We start from the raw sequence: 18,520 nt of genomic DNA on the forward strand, positions 1-18,520 counted from the left end.
TATAACGGTGGCTACATTTCTATATTAACATATTATATGTGGTTGATTGCAATTAGTTCAAGATGTGATCTAAAGTGGGTTGTTTAGGCCTGAATTTGTTGTGCATGTTGTGCAGCCTGTAAAGAGGATTATGAATATGAAAGTGTTTTAGGATGGTGGTACATACCTGGGCTACAGGCTTTCAAACAGAACGTGTTATTTTGTTGATATGTCAGAGGTTTCAGTGTTGTGGCTGATGTAATCATATAAGTGGGTGGCTTTCATTGTAAACAGCTGTGTCTGTCTGTGTCTGATATATATATATATATATATATATATATATATATATATATATATATATATATATATATATATATATATATATATATAGACACAGAGCACTATAAGCATTCATAAGCATTCATTTGAAGTCATCTTTCTGCCCACCTGGGAAAAGTAAGTTCAGCGCTCTCTCGCTTTTATCTCTGTTTTTGGTCTCTTGAGAGAAATATATATCTCTTTGGCTACTAAATGCTCCACATGTTCACCAGCAAGTCATTAAGTCTGTCTGCTGTATGGTGCTGAGCAGGTAGTATACAGGGGGATACTGGGGGGTTTGTTCTTTTTGTGCTGAAAACAGCTGCCTGTGTCGATGGAAAATTTTGCTGATCACACCACTGAGAGTGAGAAAACAAACATTAAACCAAAATAATGAAATGGAAAATGTTAAAGCGTGGAGCAGGATGATTATTTATCAGTATAGGTCACCCCCTTCACAGTGCACATTGGATCCACCGCTAATATAGAAACAATCAGGGTGCAGTACAGTTAAGTTACTGTAATTATCATATATTACAGTTAAAGGGTAACTCCACCAGTTTTACATATCAAAGTCTGATTACCTCTCTTGGGGACCTGTAAATGGCAATATATGAAAATAAAGTTGCACATGTGTGTGTGTGTGTGTGTTTTTTTTAATCTAAATTGCCTTAGGTGAAGCCATATATGAAAGCCGAGAACGACAGTGCTTCTGTAATGTCTGATGTTAGAGAGTATGCCTATTCCCTGGATGTAGTATATAGGGCAACCTTGATTAGCATAGAAGCAGCAAAACGCTCACAAAAACTTGCACTGATTTGGATCATTCTCTATAAATTTGTAATTTTCCTGGTTATAGAAGTTGAGTGTCTAGAATCACTTAATATCTTGGAAGTTCATCTTTCTTTTCGACCTTGTAATCTGACCAGCCTAACTCAGCGGCTTCCCCTCTTTATCTTACTTGCCTTTTAACAATTACTAATTATCCAGATTGTTAACATCATTTAATGTCTAATAATATGCACACTACTGAGTTAAGGTCTTTGCTTGTGAATTTCTTTTCCCTAAAAGGAATTAATATCATTAACAACTCCCTTCTGCTGTGCTGTAGCTACATTCTCATAATAAAAACTTTTCATAAATCTAATCATCAGAGGCTCAGCCGCAGACATCATAGTGCACTATAACCCATTCATTCATTCAGGTGAAGTTTTTAACACGAAGGCCAACTAAGGGGATCAAATGCATCATGTTACAGACTGAAAATATCTAAGCTCAAGGAAATACTGAGGAAGCTAGGTAATGATTTCTAAATAAATTATTCTGGACTATTCCCTTTCAGAGCAGAAGATACACAGAAAATGCAGTAAAAGTGTACAGTCTGTATTTAATTTCAGAGATTTGATAGCATGGCAATAATAGAGTATAAAAGTGGGCAAAGAGTTAGACTTTGTTGAATAATAAAAATAAATTATTGGACATTTACTTCGTCGCTAAAATTTCCAAAAATGATTGAGAGCTTTTATAGACCCTGAAACTATTAAACTGAAAAAAGTCCAAATAAACTTTTATGTGGCAGTTCATGTGTTTCACATTGAAAAATGGATCCTTATCCTCCCCACATTTTAGCCTTCAAAATAAGTAATCAATAAAATGTATTCAATAAACACCTGATGATGCAAGATGTCTAATTATCCCCTGGTTTGGCAGTATCCTGTCCCATTGATCCGCCATTGAATTAACAATGTCACCTCCTGCTGGTGAGCAGTGTAACAGATAAAAAGAAAAAAAGTCACCTTCAAATTCAGAGTCCGTCCACGTAAACGAGAATTGATTCATTAATATTTCCTCAGTGCAACACACTCACTCACTCACTCACATCACTCACAGAAGAAAAAAGACATCAAATATTTAACAATCTGCTGGCTAATTACCAACATGCCTCGAGCTACTTGCTATCAAAGAATGACCTGCAGCTTACAAAAACTATAAGGCTATTAAGGTAACCTGATTATAGGGAGACCGGAAAAATAAGACTACATAAGCTCACACATGAAATCAATATCTAATCTGACAGAGCCATCCACTTCACAAGATCTGCGGAGCAAAGCAAAACACAGTATGACCTCCGAACAATGAGCAGTGACCATACAGGTTGTTTTCAGTGAGTGGGAGAGATCATAGCGCCCCCTGAGTGCATGCAGGAACACAGATAACATTCATTTCATTCTCAGTAGTGTGTCATAAAGTATCATCCATATTGTTATGTGCTGTTGTTTAAATAATTGAAAACAAGAAAAGACTCAGGTCTCTGGTTCACTAAAAGAGTTGCAAGTGAAGAAATTGCAACTTGGACATCTTTTCATTGTTTCAGTCTGTGTAAGTTGTTTACATATTATTTATATTTTCACCAGTTGTTGTTTTTGTTGTTGAGCATTTTAATTGTAAGTTTTGTATTATAGTTTCTCAACAGTACTTGTTTGTTTTAATTTGTTTACTGGTTTGCGTGCACTTTTTATTTAAGTCTTCTAAAAAAAAATTGATAATAAAGTATTTTCTATTTAATTATAAACTTTGTCCTAATATGTCCTGGGTTTTAACTATATAATAATAATAATAATAATAATAATAATAATAATAATAATAATAATAATAATAATAATAATAATAATAATAATAATAACAACAACAACAACAACAATAATAATAATAATAATAATAAAAGTAAACATCATAAAAAACACTTCAGGTCATGAAAATTATTTGAGATTTAGCAATTCAATGACGCATCAATTCAATGACGATACCGGTACTATTGAAAAGTATCGGTATCGGCCATACTGGCCTGTATTTACTTGGTATTGGATTGATACCAATATATGCAGTATCGCACACCCCTGGTATTTAATAGCACTTAATAGCACTTATTAGCACTTAATTTTGATTATTTACAGAAATTTCAGTTAATATTGCTGCCACATAAGGATGAAAATCTAGTGTTACAATAGTGATAGTGCTGCTTGGTTGTGTTTAACTGTTACTAGTGTTACGGCCCTAGCAGGGCCTCCTCCTGAAGTTGCCTGTGTGGGCGTGTCCTACCAGCTCTCCTGCCTTAGGTGCCACCTTTTTCTCTTGTACAGCTGCCTTCCCCCCCCTGACAGCCTGGAACCTTTTAGGGGAACATAACAAGTGGGGGCTCGTCCGGGATCTGAAAAGGGAGAAGAAAAGGAAAAGGAGAGCTGGTAGGACACGCCCACACAGGCAACTTCAGGAGGAGGCCCTGCTAGGGCCGTAACACTAGTAACAGTTAAACACAACCAAGCAGCACTATCACGACAAAGCCTGTGATAGACACTTCGGTCTACCGTGTCCATTTAGATATGGACATGTTTTCAAAAACCACATTACTGCATACAGAAGTTGCATTACCAGCAGGGGCAGATAATATATTTGAAGACAAGAAGCCGGTAGTGAGCGAAAAACATTTGCAGCTAATATGTATTTACATGTAAATGTGTTAATAATGTCTGTTTAAACACTTTCTTTTTACTGTTACTGCAGCTTACAGCAATTTACTGCAACTTCTGCATGCGTGTACATTTCATGCTTTGGAGAGGCAAACTGTGAAATGGACACGGTGGACCGGTGTGTCTATTACACATACATAATAATTGCCTTTTTAGGGTTATAAAACCAGTATCTCTCATTTGAGACATTGTTTGCTGTTCTTTGATGAGAAACAAATTGTTTTTTTTACCATCACAGTGGGTACATTCATACAGGATAATGGTATGTCAAACTCTCTAAACATGACAAGTTGCACTAAATATCTACAGCAACATTTCATTGTGATGTTTTTTGTGAAGATTTACAACTTGTTTAGCCTCAGTTTGAGCTACACGTGTTACCCTAAATTCTTCTACATCAAGTACAATTTATCCAGACAACACACAAAATGCCATTGCTAGAAAGCAACTACCTAGCAATGCGTGGCTATCTAGCCAATACTAGTGGTAGCATTGGCAACACCATCTTCACTGACACATTTTCCAGTGACTGGATGAAAACTGAGAGTTGGCCCCTCTATGAAGTCAAGATAGAAACCATTTAGTCTGCAGTGTATTGCATTTCCAATGAAGTATTGCACTGTTATTAGCAGTCTTGGGTGTAACACATTCCAAAGTAAGACATTGCTCATATGAAATCTTTTAAGTAATGCAGTAATGTAACACATTACTGTACTAAATTCAGTGATTACTTTAAGTCAGAATGATGTCATTGCTTGTGTTACAAAGGCTCTTCAATTATCTGAATCTGAATTATTCTTCCTGCACACTTACACTACAATCAGCCGATTGTTCTGGGAGGAGGAAAATTATATGTGACTATACAGCGTTTTTTAATCGGCAAACACTGACATTTGTGTGTGTGTGTGTGTGTGTGTGTGTGTGTGTGTACGTGTGGCGGGGGTAAAAGTAAATTCATTGTGGTGATCATTTAGAAGTCTTTTCAACCAATTTGTGTTGTCATTTTTGTGTTCATATGCTAAAGCTGAAAGAAAGATCATATAGGACAGAGATTTGTGTTGGTCTGTGGAAATGTAGCCTAAAGTTTATAATTTTTACTTGTAATTATGTCACAGTGTATTTTAGAGCTATTCTCTTAAACCAAAGAGCTGCAAAATGATTTTTCATTGTTCATATAAATTATTATGTTATCTTATGGAGTAACACAAAAGTAACGTAATACGTAGTATAATAAGTTACACTCTTTGTCAAGGAATTGAGTAACTTACTGAATTACTTTTTTTTTTTTAAAAAAGTAACAAGTAGTGTGTTATAACATGAGCAACAATCCCAACATTGGTTATGAGCACACTAATCTTATACTCATATTGCATGGCATATAGCTTCACTTTCCAGGGTCAACATGTGTAACTACCAAAAATTGTTACACACTGAACTTCTACTGTATCTTTTCCTCCATTACTTTTCTTCGCAACTGCAAATATGGAAAGACTTCTACCTCATTGTCAAATAACCCAAGGCTATATTCCAAACATATCAAGAAATGTATGTATTTCTTTTAGAAACATTCTTATACTGTAAATTCAGACATGTTGTGTGGGTGAGTCTCTGGAAATTTATTGACTTATATTTTGCACTGAGCATTTCTCTATGACTTATGATTTATCTTTGGCTTAATATTTCACAGCCACTATTTAAAAAAAAAAAAAAGTAAACAAAAATACATTGTGTTTTCAGATCCATAAAATTAGTCACACATCAAAAGCAGGAGTGACAAAATGGTTTTACACTCACTGATGTTCGAGTCGGTGTCACAGTAATTGCCTGTCTTCCCAGGCTGAGGCCCTCGTTACCGAAGACAAAATGGCACAAATTCTATGAATCCTCAAGTTTCAAAGTGTTGACTTTTCTAAAGCTTTTACACTAAAGCTTTTCTAATTTACACTAATTGCTTTTGTAACTGCAGCTCTGCTGGATTTACCTCCAGGAACATTTAACATTGATTGTGATAATAGCATTTACAAATTAAATCTCATCAACCCCTCTGAGTTAACTGAAACTTTTGGTTATATATTTTAAATCTGAAATGGATATATCATGTTTTGGAATATAATTCCTCTTTTATTGAATAAAGCCCCACATGGCATATCTGTATTGCAGAATGATTGGATTTTGTGAGGATGATTGGCTTGATTCAATTTGTGCTTAGGATTGCCCAGACGGCTTTGTGTAGCTGCAGATGACACTGATGGTGTGTGAATCACTAAGTGACTGATCAAGCAGGCAGACATTTTTACGATGCAGTGTCTCAGAAAACGCATGCATGTTTGAAGAAGAAAGTCAGGCTTTTATGTGTGTGTGTGTGTGTGTGTGTGTGTGTGTGTGTGTGTGTGTGTGTGTGTGTGTGTGTGTGTGTGTGTGTGTGTGTGTGTGAAGTTGCCCAGCTCCGCTGGCTCTTTTTCTCCTCAGTACTGCATGGATTTGCATCTCATTGACAAAGTTTATCAGCTAAAGAAGACCCTCTTTTTTAGTTGCACCAAAAAGGCTCTGTAACGGCCCATTTAGACCACAAGAAAATCATTGGTTTCCTTAGCTGTACCCTCTGTGTCAATTTAAATGGAACACGAAGCTCTCATTTTCCTTCCTGTTTAGTCCGCTCTGCGGCTGCAGTGATTGCAGTATCACAAATGAAATACTCATAAATAGGTTTGTCTCAGCAAACCACAGACGGAAGAAAAGTAACGCACAACCACGCATATAAATTGCATTGAAACAAGCCCTTTAGGTATAAAACAGAAAGTCTACATCTGTCACTTGTTCCATGGAGTCAAGTGATGCCAGATTTTGACAGATTAGAGGAATCCCAATGGCCTAGATGACTGATGAACAGCATTGACCTTGCAAGGTACAGAGAAATGGTGCACACACAGAAAGACACACCAAAATACACACACACATGCATAACATGTTTATGCAAATACTCTGGGACATATTTATATTTTCCTTTGCTTTGCCTGTTTGTGTGTGTGCTGTTGATACTGCAGTTGTATCTGTGTGCCTGGTGTCTTCATGACTATCACCAGTCAGCAACAAAGTAAAGATTAAAATACTACTGACTAGACAGTCAACATGTGATAATATCAATAGTATTTTGTGTTTAACTGTCAAAATTCAAAAAACATACAGCAGTCATACTTAGGTAGACTGTGGCATTGAAATGATGGTCAGTTTGTATTAAAGGGTGCAAACTGTGTCAAGAAAATATATACACATGTATAAAAATTGTGCCTGTTACTGCTTCATATTACATATCTAATTTTCAGTTTTAACTGATAACTTCTTGGATATCAGTTAAAAAATATCCCCCAGAACATAACACCGCCATAAGCCTGAACTGCTGATACAAGCAGGATGGATCCATGCTTTCATGCATTTGTCCTTTATGGAAAACTCTGACCCTACCAATCCGAATGCTGCAGAGGAAGTCAAGACTCAGAGAGAAAGCAGTTTTTTACGGTGCTATTTTGGTGAGCCTGTGTGAATTGTAGCCTCAGTTTCCTGTTCTTAGCTGACAGGAGTGGCACTTGGTCTAGACTTCAGCTGATGTATCTGCTTTAGGGTTCAATGTGTTGTGCATATCTTGGGTGTAATGAGTGGTTATTTGTGTTACTGCCATATTCATGTCAGCTCAAATCAGTTGGGCCATCCTTTTCTGGTCTCTGGCATTAGCAAGGCATTTTCGCCCAGAAAACTGCTGCTCGCTGGATATTTTCTCTTTTCTCCACCATTCTCTGTAAACCCTAGAGGGGGTTGTGTGGGAAAATCCCAGGAGATCAACAGTTTCTGTTGTCATATGTGTGGCTAATGAGATATTTGCATTAACATGCAGCTGAACAGTGGCGGGTGCATGTTTTTCCATCATGCTCACTACCACTACTGATGTTCAAAAAAATTAAGAGGACAGGGTATCAGTTGATAGAAAAAAGCCAATGACTCACATTTCAACATTCTTTTTAAACGTTGGTTTATAAGCTAATAATTTTTTACAGTTGGAGAATATAAAGTATGACTTACAGTTACGCTAAATAAATATTGTTGGTGTCTGTATTCAGTAGCCGCTGCAGATGAGGCATATATCTGCAGGTTAGAGACCAATCAACCAACACTGCAACACTACTTCAATCTTAACGTGTTCAACAGTGATACTTTTGAATGAAATGGGTTAAATAACCTAAGCTCAGCTTCAGTCAGTTGTCATCAGCAGAAAAAGGATGAATAAAGATGAACTTGTCCGTCCTTGCTGTATTGTTCTATAAACCACAGCCCAGTTGCTGCTAGAGTAAGTCACAGGATTACATTCAAGTGTTCTGATTCCATTTCTTTCTCAGGAATTCATTCGTTTATCATCAGGTTCACCAGGATGATACAAAGCAGGGCAGCACATGGCTGCTCAAAGCAGAATAGCCATGAAAGGATGGAAAAAAAATCAATATCTGGGAAAAAGCAATACACTGTGTACATCCCTTGATACCTGTGGATAACTTGGCTTTTTCCCAAGATCAAATTTTGCAGAAAAAAATGATTTTGTTTAGATTGAATATATGGTCTAATGGGAAAAGATAATATTAAAACCTCTTGTTTGCAATTTCGTTGGATGACAGCACCTTTCACTTTGCCTCCTTCACATGCAGCACACTCATGGAAAGAATGAGGTTTGCATTCCTGCTTTTGCTGAGACGAGGCCTCCAGCATCCAATTATTTCACTCTTTTAAATGCCTTCACAGCAAAACCCCTTCAAAGGCCTATTCGCTCATTCTCGCCGTGTAGAACGTGATTTCACTCCTTTATATCTCCGTGTCCCTTCCTCTCCAGTCAGCCCTGCCTTGAATGCAATTCACAGTCTCTAAATGTACCCTTGCCCATTCTCCACTCTTACTCTAATCTGTGTGCCAAATGCCGTGGGACAGATCGCAGTTAAAACAGATGGAAGAAACAGTCTCAGGGTGTCCAGAGTTAAAGAGGTAAAAATCCAATCTCCAGGCAAAATGAACTCTCTGAATGATACTCATTCTCCCAAATCTGATATTCCTGTGGCTGCTGGACACCACGCTGTGATGAATCCCTGTGAAGGAAACCCTCTCCTTCACCACCAACTTATCTCCCGCACTCTTCTTTAGTTCTTTGAAAATCCTTTTTTCTGTGTAATCATAATCTCATCCTGGCAGATCTATCATTGTCAATGAGACAAAAGCCCCTATAGTAATAATAAAGGTATGTTTCAGGGTTTTTGTTTTTTTAAATATATATTACTGTGAAACAACCAGATCACCTCATTTCAGCTTCCTTTGCATGAAAGTAAAAACAAACAAAAGCTGGGGAAACCCTGCAGCAAGGAAACAGAAAATCTGCAATGCAAGTCCTGTGTTGAAATTCAGATACGATCAGTTTAAAAATTAAAGAGCATTGTTAAGCTAACAATGAAGAAAGTATAGAATGAACTTCACCTGAGCAAACCTGGAATTTAAACAGTTTAAACTGTTCATCCAGAGGACAAGCTGGGGACCACTGTCGATGAACCTGTTTCCAAAGAATTGCAGTCCAATTCAGATGCACCGCAATCACTCTCAGAGAAACTGGCAAAGGTTTGGAAGTCGAATTTAAAAACTGTGACAAACATGTTGCAACCAGTCTGAGTCAGCCTGTGCTGATGGGTGTGTCTCATCTGTGTCACGTCTCTCTGCAGTAGGATACCTGACATAACTGGCTGCCGACTGGTTCTATTCCTATTTAAAATCAAAGCTGTCAAGCCCTCATTTCATTCTACAGTTAAATCACAGCAACCATGTCACTATTTGTGGAGGAATGTCTGAATTTCTGTGGGGTTCTGGCTGCAAGTAATTAAGCAGTTTGAAAGAGAATTGGGATTTTGACTGCTTTATCTCAGTTACTCGCTGTATCATTACAAACTAATTGCATGTATCTGCAAACTTCACCCTACATCTGCTCTCCATTTGTCAAGCAACTATTTAAAAAGGGAACAAGACAGCAAGTTCATTGCAAATGGTCACACTAATTTTCTTTGTGCAATGGTTCCCAACCACCATTTTCCCTTGTGTGACTGTAGCATGTATTGTATTTTTCCACTGTTGCATTCTAATGTTATGTTTACTTATGAGCAATAAGAGATCCAAATGCAGCTTCCACCACTGCTGAAGCCTCTCCCTGTGATTTTACTTCTGAAGTGGGATTGTGGAAGAAGAATGAAATAGACTCATACCAACAAGTTGCCATTCCAGAGAGCAAGGACCACAGGAGGGTGTTAAACCTTTGTGATGGAGTGTTGTGAAAATCATCCTGCACGATGGCTTACATACTGATTATGTGAATCAAGTCCACATACGTGTAACGCATAGTAAGTTTAAAACCTTCAGATGCACTCAGTCATTGCGGATGCACAGACAATACAATCCTCTGAGACGATCCCCCCCCCCCCCAAAAAAAACAGCCTGCAAACCAAAAATAAATCAAGACTACCTGAAGATGTGAAGCTTATTTTGTATTGGCATGTGAGAACAAATACAACAAAATTCTGTTTTTTTGTTCTTATAACAGTAAAAAACAGACTTCAGTGACTTTGTTTCTCATCTCCTCTTGAATTTCGTTAGATCGCTCGCCAGGCAGCGATTTCTTGATTATCTCTTCTTGAACAGGTCTGGCAATCATCAGGCAAAATTGAATTCAGCTTTACACAAAATGTGGTTATTCACAAATAATATGTTGGGGTGATAATCGCTTTAAAAAATGCATTTTGTATTTACTCAGTTGATCTTTGTCTAATGTGACTAGTCTAGTGTGGCAAATATTCAAAAAAGGACTTTTCCACAGCACTGTATGTGAGCTTCAAACTAAGTGAATGGGAAACGCGGGTTCGGAGAAGATTTAAGATCTGATCTTTGTGCTGGTGAGAAAAAAATACTCAAGCTGCTTTCATACACATTAATTCATTCAGTCACAGCTGTGCATACATTATGTTTCATAACACACACTGAGAAGCACACATCATTATGCTCACTCCTTTTAGTGTGACTGAGAGTTATTTTATAAATTAAGTCCAAGAGAAGTGCCTCTTTCTTTTATTCACCTCATTACTTATCTCACATTGTTTCATATGAAATTATGATAAATGGATGAATAAACACTCCCCTGTTATTAAGTTTTGACTTATTTATGAGCTTTAGGGTTGATGATTTTTAATCACTAAGGCTTTCGAAAATTCAATTGTATTGTCTAGCAGCCTTAGCTGCTAACAAACATGCTTAAAATTACTTTGGATTTGAGGATGGCTTGGGTGGGCTGCATCTTATTCCCAACTTTTGTCAGGAACGGCTTCTATTTTAAAAGGATTTATCATCTGTCTCGAACGTCAGGAAGAATAATGACATGAAAGTGAAAACAATAAAGTAACATGATCTCTAACCAACTTTATTATAGTTAAACAAAACTAAACTAAAATTTAAACTGAAATTGAAAATGAAAATTTACTTAAGTTCAGCCATTGGATTACCCACTTCGGCTTAGACATTAAAACTGCTTGTTTAGGGTTTGTGAAAAACAGAGTTTCAAGTAAAATTCACCCTTTCACATCATTAAATCACGTCAGCAGGCTATTCAATTCAGGTTTATTTATATAGCACCAAATCACAACACCAGTTGCCTCAAGGTGTCCTATATTTAAGGTAAAGACTTTACAGTAATACAGTGAAAACAGAGAAAAGGACAACAATTCTTTGACTCCCTATGAGCAAGCATTTTAGCAACAGTGGGAAGGAAAAACTCAATTTTAACAGGAAGAAAATTTAGTGAGAACCAGGATCAGGGAGTGGAGGCCATCAGCTGAGGGGAGGAAGACAAGACAAAGTAACACTGAAGAGAGCCAGAGATTAATAATAGCTCATGATTAAATGCCAGAAGTAAAAAAGGTGAGTGAAGAAGAAACACTGAGTGCATCATGGGAATTCCCCAGCAGCCTGCACAAAGAACCATAAGAATGGCTAATCTTAAAAGTCCAGGCTAATGTCCCATTTCCAGTCAGCTTCTCCAACATTTCCTGCATTATCATAGCTAAACTTCCCCCATCTGTAATGACACCTGGAGTACAAAGCTGTGGTTGCAAAAAGACTTCAGGTATTGTAGAAGTCTATGGGAAAACGGTTCTCTGACTTGGCCTCTGTAAACACTTTTCCATTGAGTTTCTGCTGTCAGTCATTATTGGTCACACTGAAAAAGAAACCAACATTAAGTCCATTTAGTAAATTTTGATCATATTACATGTCAAAAAGGCAGATTACCCAGGGTAGAGTCACTGGCTAATGACTTATAATTGATAATACATTAGCCAGTTAGCGTGGCGTTTCTCGGTAATACACACCCCTTGCTGGCACATCCTCATTACAAGGTTTCAAAATGGAACTTCAGGATTTCAAGGATTTTTTTTTTAAATGGAATGGCATGGGGAAAAGGGAAAAGAGGGGATTGTTCAGACTTTACAACATGCTGTTTTACAGATTTGTATCACAGCAATTACCAGTATGTTGTCAAGTTTGGGCTAAAAGAAGACTCAAAGAGCAGACTGCACATACCCACTGCAGTTTTGAAATTTTAATTAAAAGTCAATAAAGATCTTGCAAACAGAGTCACTGCCAGAGAGGAGAAAAGTTAAAGGGTGCTAGGTGTAAGGATCCCGAGATCAGGTTTAGTGGCCTTACTTGGGTAGGGATTTCCTCTTTCAGGTTTGGAGTTCAGCAAGATGTTTCAGGTGAGTGTGACTAACATTGTTTACAAAATTCCTCATTAGAACAGGATTCTTGGGAAACTGGTTCAGCTTTTAGAGAAGTGAAGTTACAAACTAGTAAACTAACTTCAAAGAGAGCCTATTTATCAACTCTGGCAGAGAGCAACTGCACCATCCAGTCCTTAAATAGCAGGATCTTGATGGATTAACTCAGAATGGGTGCATAAGGGAAAATCCAGGAAGTCAGTCTCCACCCACAGGCAAACCAGCGAGAAACACTTGTGCACAACTCCACCTGCAACTCCAACTGGGAGCAAGAAACACCAAGCCTGCCAGGATCAAATTTACACCTAGAAGACATCAGGAGTTACCACACATAGTAAAAACAGAAATAGTAGAACTCTAATCCTAGTAATACTAATATTTCTTCCAATATTTACCTGTAGCTGGATTTTAAGCATTACCTACGGAAGAGGATTAGGGCCACTGGAAGAAAGAAAAAAAAAAGCAGGAACGTCTTTTTTTTTGTTTATCCATACTCTGAGATTTAAGTCAGAATTTTTGAGATTTCAAAATTTGTTGACTTTCCCCCCCAGAATACTGGAAAAGGGAAACAAAAAAGCTCATCTCCACTTACCTTTTTTCCCCAGCGGCCCAAACCCTCCTCTGTAATCACCAGTGTTGATGAACCCCACATTGAATTTCAGGGTGATATCTGTTTTGTTGGGTTTAGTGTAAAAGTCATTTGTCAGAGTTGTATAGAAGGCCTCTCTAACACAAAAGGGAATGCATCATTTATCTTAAATCGGGTTAAATGAGTTATGTAACGTATCTGTGATGAATGAAGAGATGAAATCATCACCTGCATTTTCTCTCTCCAGCTGATCAATCATGGATTTGAAAATGAGAAATTCAATCTCACTTTGACTCAGTCTGTGCATATTAAATATAAATATATACAGACTCTAAAGTTTTGTAAATTTGATAGGGATTAATCATGGTTATTAAGATGAGTTCAATTTTGATTTTGGAATGAGAGCTGTTAGTCAGATTTTTTTATGCTTGATATCAGAGTTTAAGACCTCTGTTCATGGTATTGACCTAAAGATCTTACCAGATGGTCATCGTCCACTTGTAGTACAGTAGTGTCGGCAGTCCCAAAGTTATCCCTTCCTGGATCCTTTGCCTGTAGTTATGCATCTGTGCATTCCCCTCTGTAGAAAGATATTGGAAGCCAGCTACTAGACTTACCTCCTTTTCTGCCTGACCCACTCTCATCCCACCTACTACAGCACTGGAGCTCTGCTCTCAGGAGAAAAGAAGAAAGGAGCTGGTTTAGTTCCCTAGCATTACCTGTGTTTAATCCCAGTCCTAGAAAGACAAAGAGACTCTTTGGTAACCAACCTGAAATTGCTTACCTTGTTTTCATTCTTTCTTTTCATGAAACCTTTTAAGCATTTTCAAATATTACATGTCCTAGAGGCCTAAAGTATAATTTTATATAAAAGTGTAGTTGGTCATATGTTTCAGCTAAAATGAACTGAAGCTGTAGCTTAAATATCACCAATTTCTTTATATTAACGCTTAACAGAAAAATTTTCTCTTGTGTGGGTTTAATTTACCTTTTGATTAGTCGGCTCAGCTTTTAATACTTTCACCTTCTTGCCATTGTCCTTTAGTCTGTCCTCCATGTTCCCAAGCTCTAAACTGGACTCCACCACCCCATCTCTCAGTGCTCTGACTTCCTCCCATATGTCTGCTATAGATCAACTCTCCATGCCCTCTTCGATGTCTATGATACCAGGAAAGTTGTTATTTTTATGATTTCCAAACTGTCTTGTGAATAAATGACTGTGGAAGCAAGTGATTTAGTTCAGCAGTTAGGAAAAGATTCAAGGCCTGATCTCATATACAGTCATAGCTGTGCACATGTTTAACAACACACCATGAAAAGCAGTGAACCTGATACCTTTGCTAGTAACTGAGGGTTATCTGATTTAAGACTAAGAGAAGAACCCTTTTCTTTTGTCTCTCGTTCGAAATATAAAAACAGTGATAAACAATTTTTTAAAAAGTCTTTCCTTGGGTTTAATCAAGCTTTGTTTGATTTGGTTTGTCAGTCAAAAATAAACTCCGTCATGTAGCGCCCTCTGGTGCTGACAAAAATAATTATTTAGTTTACATCCAGGGATTCTTCAGATTAAGACAGACGTTTTTTTTCCTGCTCAACACAAAAACATTTTAAAATATTTGAACACCAAACTTTCACATGCATTCACTTCTACATGCACTAATGTGCACATGAAGTCTTTTACTGACAGAGCTATCATAAAAAACGCGTTCTGTCTGTGTGTTCCTTGATGTGGCTACCAACACAGCTGTGGTTTGTTTTTAAAATTCTAATTCTTATAAATAACACAAATTTAAAGGAACCCACCCGAGGGATTAATAAAGTTCTATCTTATCTTATCTTAGTAGGAGTGGCCAAGGTGAGTATGAAAGGTAATATTTGTGATTTGGTTCTGGAGTCTTAGTTGCTGGCTTCTTGGATTGGTATCCTAAGGTGTGACTGGCTGGCAGGTGGAATTCCAGAGCTGCAGCGAGTACAACGGTAAAGAGTGGACTTGAGTGAATTAATAGAAAGTATTTTTCATTTACAGGTACAGAGAACCAAGACCTGGGAGACCATGTTTTACAGCCAGGTTTCAGACAGATAACCTGGGTACAGATGGCACAAACAGGAAAGAAACTGCCAAACATGCCATCATGACATGATCTTTGCTTTCAAAGTGCTCTCATTTGGTCATAGATGTGCAAACATAAAGAAGCACACTTCTCATTTATCATGTTCAAGAGAATGTTTTTCACTCAGATGAAATTATGATAAATGGACAAACTGTTCTCTGTTAGTAGTGTTTTATTCATAAGCTTTAGGTTTTAGGATTTTTAATCACTATGGCCTTTAGAAAATTAATGTGTGTTGCCCTGCACCCTCTGCTGCTAACATACATATTTGAAATTAGTTTGGATTTTGATCACACATTTTTGTATTGTGACTAGATCTTACCATCAGTTCATCACCACTTACTGACTTTTGTCCAGGTACTGAATTTCTTTTCATATTTTCAAACAACTTTAGTATTAATTTCTAATGTGAGGAAGATTGATACCCTGAAATATGATACAAAAACATGACTTATATCTTGCTGCAAGTTTATAATAGCTTTATTATAGTCCCCAAAATTTAGGTATCAAAACAATTTGTTAGATTGATGAAATGTTCCTTATTTTTTGGATGTTTGTCACACTTAAATGTTTCAGATCATCAAACAAATTTAAATATTAGTCAAAGATACCACAAGTAAACACAAAATGTAGTTTTTAATGGAAGGTGTTTATTATTAAGGGGTAAAAAAATCCAAACCTACCTACATGGCCCTGTGTGGAAAAGCAATAAACTGACTGTGGTGTATCACATCTTTGGAAAGCTGTTCTTCTAACCACACCCAGGCCTGATTACTGCCACACCTGTTTCCAATCAAGAAATCACTCAAATAGGACCCGCCTGATAAAGCAGAGTAGATTGAAAGATTCTCAAAAGCCAGACATCAAGCTGTGATCCAAGGAAAATTAGGAACAAATAAGAAACAAAGTAAATGAGTCTGGAAACGGTTATAAAGCCATCTCTAAAGCTGTGAGACTCCTACTCTGTGGACTGACTAGACAAAAGTTTTTGGAACGTGCGTGTCCCATTACATCTGGCGTAAAAGTAACACAGCATTTCAGAAAAGGAACATCAAACAAAGAGTAAAATATGGTGGTGGTAGTATGATGATCTGGGACTGTTTTGCTGCCTCAGGACCTGCAGATGGATGGACCTGATGGTGGAAATGCAAAGGCTGCAAACCTGTAGACCAGGAGTTGTTTCTCCTACTGTTTAATTTATTTTTACTGCCAGTTTGATTAAGGGTGTGCAAAACTGTTGGTTAGGTTTAGAAGATTTTAGTTTGTCTCAAAATACAGGGATTATTAACACAAAACAGTCATGTCTTGGATTATTCTCACCTTCAAATCATCAAGTGTTGCTATACTGTTTCATTACATAAACATCTTTCCATTGTCTTAATTTTTTTTGCTAATATTTGATTGCTGTAATTATGACACTGACAATTTGTCAGTTTCTTTTAAATGCCTTTTTAATTTCATTTTAGCATGGTTTAGCTTTCTGTTTTAACTCGTTTCCAATAAACAAAATAACATAATGCACAGATAATTTCCACACCTGCATCATCAGATCTAGCAAACTTTCATTTATTGTATCACACAGCCTTAGCTGCTTTGAAAGCGCTTCCTCACGCTTAAATTGCTGTGTATATGCCTGACTCATAATCTATGAGAAGACAGATCAGACAGGACAGTCACACTGTTGTATTATCATTGTTATGAAATAATATACACAAAATAACTTGGTTACAAATCAGTGACAAAACTCATGAAACTGTAACATTTTGTCACTTCAAATTAAACATAACCCAACATTTTTTGATGTGAAATCATTCTTTAACACTGGATTTGAATCTCATTATAGAAAAATAAAAGACTAAATTACAAACACCCGCTCTCCCCCCAATAACAGATATCAAGCAAATGTGACGTTAATTGAGGACTTACAGCACAAATAAATAAGGTAAAAACAGAAAAAACAAAGCACTTAAGAACACTTCAAAGGAAAATACCATTTACACAATACCAAGGTTAGTGTAACGACCCCATGTTGAGCCCATAATTTAATCTCTCTGATAGGCTGGTCAAATAAACAAACACGATCAATGAGCACATCCAGCCGCTGCTTTTTTTCAGAATATAAAAGAAGTCTAAAGATCGCTGCATTAGTCTTCTACATGCGTATTATTATTAAACCTAATTTAAACGCTGTTAGATACCATACTGCATCTTTGGTGGTGGTGACGGTGAAGGCGTGGGGTGTTTAACACTAACCCTGAGAAGTGTGTGATGTGGGGGAAAAAAAAAAAAGCCATCCATCTGCCACTCTGTCAAGGAATTAAGAGAAAGATATCAAAGTCACCCTAATACTAAGATCAAAAAGCACAACGACACCAAATAAAATCTTAGTGTCTTAAAGTGTAACAGCAAAAAATAAAATAACATAAAATTAAGGCACATCAGCAGTAAAGTACAAAATATAAAACCTTGAAATGGCAGAGCTCAAGATTTTACAGCATTTCTATTAAACAATACAGGCTCCTGTGTGATGATTTCATTGAAGGCATTTCACAAACCAAGTAAAAGAAACACGTAGGACCACCAAAGGAGTCTCCTGACTTGTAATGCGGCTCAAAGTCTCTTCTGTACATAAATTTATATTTCTGTCCATTTCTTTGTGCTTCAGGTACACTCGGGCAGATTTTTCTTTTCTTAAGTACTTAGAAGTAGGGCTGGGCCATATCATACCGTTCACGGTAATACCGGTGTAATTTTGGGCAACGACAGGAAAATGAAATATCGCGATAGAATATGGGTAAAACGCGCATGCGCAGTGCCTTTGTTTACATACGCACATGGCGGCGACACAGAATGAGAAGAGCGAAAGTGGATCGTTAAATGAAACGGATGAACCAGAATTGGTTTGTAAAAATGCTGCAACTTCAGTGGTGTGGGACTGGTTTGGCTTTCATCCGTCAGATACATAACAAAGCACTATTTGCGGTAGAGCATGCTAGCGGGCCGTCGTTATTACCGTGTTGTTTGGAAAATACGGCACACTTAAAATCAATCCTTTGATTTTTCTGAAAATCGACAGCGCCCCTCATAATCCTGTGTGCCTTATGTATGAATTCTGGTTGTGTTTACTGACCTCGAAACGATTTTATGTGGTACACGGCG

The sequence above is a fragment of the Astatotilapia calliptera genome, chromosome 10 (genome assembly GCF_900246225.1).
Source record: "Astatotilapia calliptera chromosome 10, fAstCal1.2, whole genome shotgun sequence".
Classification (NCBI taxonomy): Eukaryota; Metazoa; Chordata; class Actinopteri; order Cichliformes; family Cichlidae; genus Astatotilapia; species Astatotilapia calliptera.